General features: G+C 28.8%; 1 long non-coding RNA gene across 1 annotated transcript; it reads right to left on the minus strand.

The window, feature by feature from the left end:
* Positions 1–751: 751 nt before the first annotated feature.
* Positions 752–2630, minus strand: LOC113893630. The gene is made up of 3 exons (XR_003511319.1): positions 2544–2630; positions 1614–1709; positions 752–833 (listed from the first exon to the last, which is right to left on the minus strand). It is a non-coding gene; the product is annotated as an uncharacterized LOC113893630 (long non-coding RNA).
* Positions 2631–3588: the final 958 nt, after the last annotated feature.

A 3588-nucleotide genomic window follows, 5' to 3' on the forward strand; every position in this document is an offset into this window, starting at 1 on the left:
CAGCAGTGGGATTGCTGGGTTGTATGGCAGTTCTATTTCTGAAAATTATATATTATACTATATTCTACTGATTTAGATCTACTTATAACTTTTGAATAAATTTATCCTTCATATGTTTTGTGCTGTTGTTTTCTCTGCTTTGTAAGCATAAATTACCTTACTTTCTATTTTTGAAAGAATTTTCATGTTTCTGGTTTGCAGATAGTACCATTTATGAGTTTATAATTTTAAAAGCTAATATATTTTCTAATATTAAGACACTGAGTTCAAGCAATATATAGACTTGGTCCAAAATCCTGATAATATTTTTTTTTCATTTTTTGATGAATCTCTGCCCATTATCATTTTATTTCTTCTATTAGATTATTTCTTTCAAATTCCTGACTTGATGTCCTTACAGTTAGTTTTTAACTGCCCAAATAATAAATTCTATAAATATCTCCAAGTTTTCTTACATCTCACAGTTGCTAAGTCTAATGTCAGTAAAAATACAATAACATAAAGAACATTGCTATTATTTTTCATTTTTTTTCAAAATACACAGCTATCCACCAACATCTTTGATAAGCTCACCTGGGACAAAGCTATTGTTGATAATTCAAAAACTGAATTGGTAAAATTACTTTTATGCAACTAAAATAACAAATGAGGAAAATAACTTTAGTAAAGCCTTAGAATTAATTTCAAATGCTTCAAAATTCTATTCTAGTAACTTTTAACAAGTTAATGAAAACCTGAAAAATACTTACCCTTAGCTATCATAAATGCAGCTAGTGCAAGAGCAATTAAATAAAGCAAGGCAAATATCACTGTAGCAATGCACCATGGAGACTCTGCCCAAAGAGAAAAAGAAGTAGTTCACCATGATGATCAATGGAAACAAGATTAGGAGTTGGGATTAGAAGGAATTTTGGCTAGGAATATTCACCCTATTAGAATTTGAATGAAATCTAAATCCAGAGGAGTGCTGCATCATTGGTATTCCCACTCTGCAAGGAAAACTTTAAAAACTATTTTGAAGATTTGGATATAGCTAAGGAAATATGAATATTTTTATGTAGGAATGTTGAAGTAACAAGTTGCTCTAGTAAAGACATTTTACGATCAAAAAGAGAAATTCAGAAATCCTACAAGGGATTTAATTTATCACCTTCCTTTAATTAAACAATTTTTTCCCCCATCTTTGTAGCAGAACTAAGAATAAAACTTCTGCATTAGCTGTTGACCTTGACAGATACTCTGTGATAGTTTTGATAAAATCTGGCTACTATGATATACCTCCCACAGTCCATTTCATTTTTAGAAATATTGTAGCATAAAAGGAGCACTTACCTTTTGCAAAGCTAAAATATCAACCCCCAAAATATCTAGAAACATTCTTCATTCTATGGCATGGTACATCATTTTAAGCCATGGTTGATTATTCAGAGCAAAATGATCAGTTGTTCATTGTTCATTTCCATTTGCTCTAAACACTAGACTTTGGGTCCTTATGACCTGCTTAAAAGTGTATGAGGGATGATTTCCATTTGAAAGATTAGTCCTTTTATTTTCATGACTTCTCATTAAAATATGAAGGCAAAAAAAGGAGTCTAGAGTTTTACATTTTTTACCTTTTGCTTTCCAAATCCTAGTTAGTTTTCTCTTCTGAATATTTGAAGAATCACGAAGTTTGAGTTCGGAGTATGTTACACTTTCATCACAAAACTCTAGAAAGTATGTTAGAAAAATGCATGCAATAAACAATTATAATTTTATATATACACATGTATATATACATATATTTATAATGACACAGAATTAAAAGCATGTTAGAAACATAAATTGTCCCTATTTTAGACTTATAACAAAGTTTTAAAAATTGGCTCAGTTAGGCAGTTGCTTTGTGAATTGTGGCAAGCTTTTTTTTATCCTTAGTTTCTTATATAAAATAAGAATAACAGTAATATTTATCCATATATATATTGTGGAGATTAAGCTAATGTATATAAAGTCAATAGCATGGTGCTTGAAGCAATAAACATTCAATAAGTTTTATTATTATAAAAATAGTCATAGTAGTAGTTAGAATAGTAATTATAAGAATATAATGGACAATAGCATCTGAAGTAATACCAGTTGCAGAAAGAATAGAAATTTAAGAATTAGTTTAAGTACCTATAATTTAAATGTCTACAAATGCTCCTTCTTACAGTTGAATTTAATGTTAATGAAAAGAGTGTGAGAAACAAAATCATCTAATTCTTGCTAGGTAGATAAATTTTCCTAGCAATATGTACTCTTTCAGTGCAAGAAAAGCAGAATTCACAGCCACCAAGTCAATAATATTTTTCCAAATAATATTAAATCTTAATCCATTATAAATATTTACTTCTCAGACAGTGACTGTATTTTAAATTCCCTTCCATTGGAAAATCTAAAATTCATTTGCAAGAACAAAAGGTTTTAAACCCTTCTTCTAAAAGTAGCTAGCTATGGACTTAGTTATTTATAATATTATTTTCTCAGTAAATAGAGGAATTACTTAGCAATAGCAGCATTACCTGTATTTAGTTCATTCAATTCCTCTGGCAAACGTTGATGACAAGGACAGGGGCTGGACAGTGCTGCTGTCTTTGGTTCCATAGTTGAATGCAGATTGCATGGATCAGATGCTTAGCAGAGGGTCAGAATGAAACAGGATCAAGGAAACAGATCTGTTCATACGCAACATCAGACAGGATGTTTACTCTAAATTTAATATGTAAAGTACTTTTTACACTTAAGAAAATAAAAGGCAATGTAATTCAGCTCCAATAGATTAACTTTGTTATTCTTCCATGTGTAATGAAGCTCTTCTTTATTTCCAAAGATAAACTTTAAAATTATATTAACTATAATGATCTTTTCTCTGCCGTTATTTTTCAAAAATAATAAATGAACAAAGAATGTGAAAACATTGTTATGTAAATAAGTGATATATTGTATTCAAATAAAATGTAACAAATACTCATTTTTAAAAATATCTTTTTTGTGGTTATAAATATTCATAATCATTGTTAAAAGGTGCCTTAGAGGAAATGAAAATGACATAAAACTCTGTTCCCGCAACACAACTTCTGTTGAAATAATTATTCATAACTTTTCTTTGTTTTTCAAGTGACAAATTGATGTTTTGTTTAAAGAAGTAAAAAGAACAATGTAACTATCAATAAGTTAAATAATGAGATAAATTATAATGTATTCCTACCATAAAACTTTCACAGTCATTAAGTATAAATGAGACAGTTCTACAAATATTGGTATGAATGTTCTGTGATAAATAGAAAAAAGGTTCAAATTATTGCAAGCTCTATTATATTTGGTAGAAAAAATATCTGTTGTTATCCATGTGCTCACAGTTTAATAATATGTGTCTAACCTGGTACTTTAAGATTGATATAATAATATTTAAGTGACTAACTTGGTAAGTCTTAATTTTACATATGTAGTTTTCCATTTTTGTGTTGCTACTTTTAATGAACATATTTTTTATCATTGAAAAAATTAAAGTATGTACATGTGAAATTTCATTCTCAGCCTAATGTGTGCTCTGAGATATACACACCA

Source organism: Bos indicus x Bos taurus, chromosome 5, assembly GCF_003369695.1.
Source record: "Bos indicus x Bos taurus breed Angus x Brahman F1 hybrid chromosome 5, Bos_hybrid_MaternalHap_v2.0, whole genome shotgun sequence".
In the NCBI taxonomy this organism is placed as follows: Eukaryota; Metazoa; Chordata; class Mammalia; order Artiodactyla; family Bovidae; genus Bos; species Bos indicus x Bos taurus.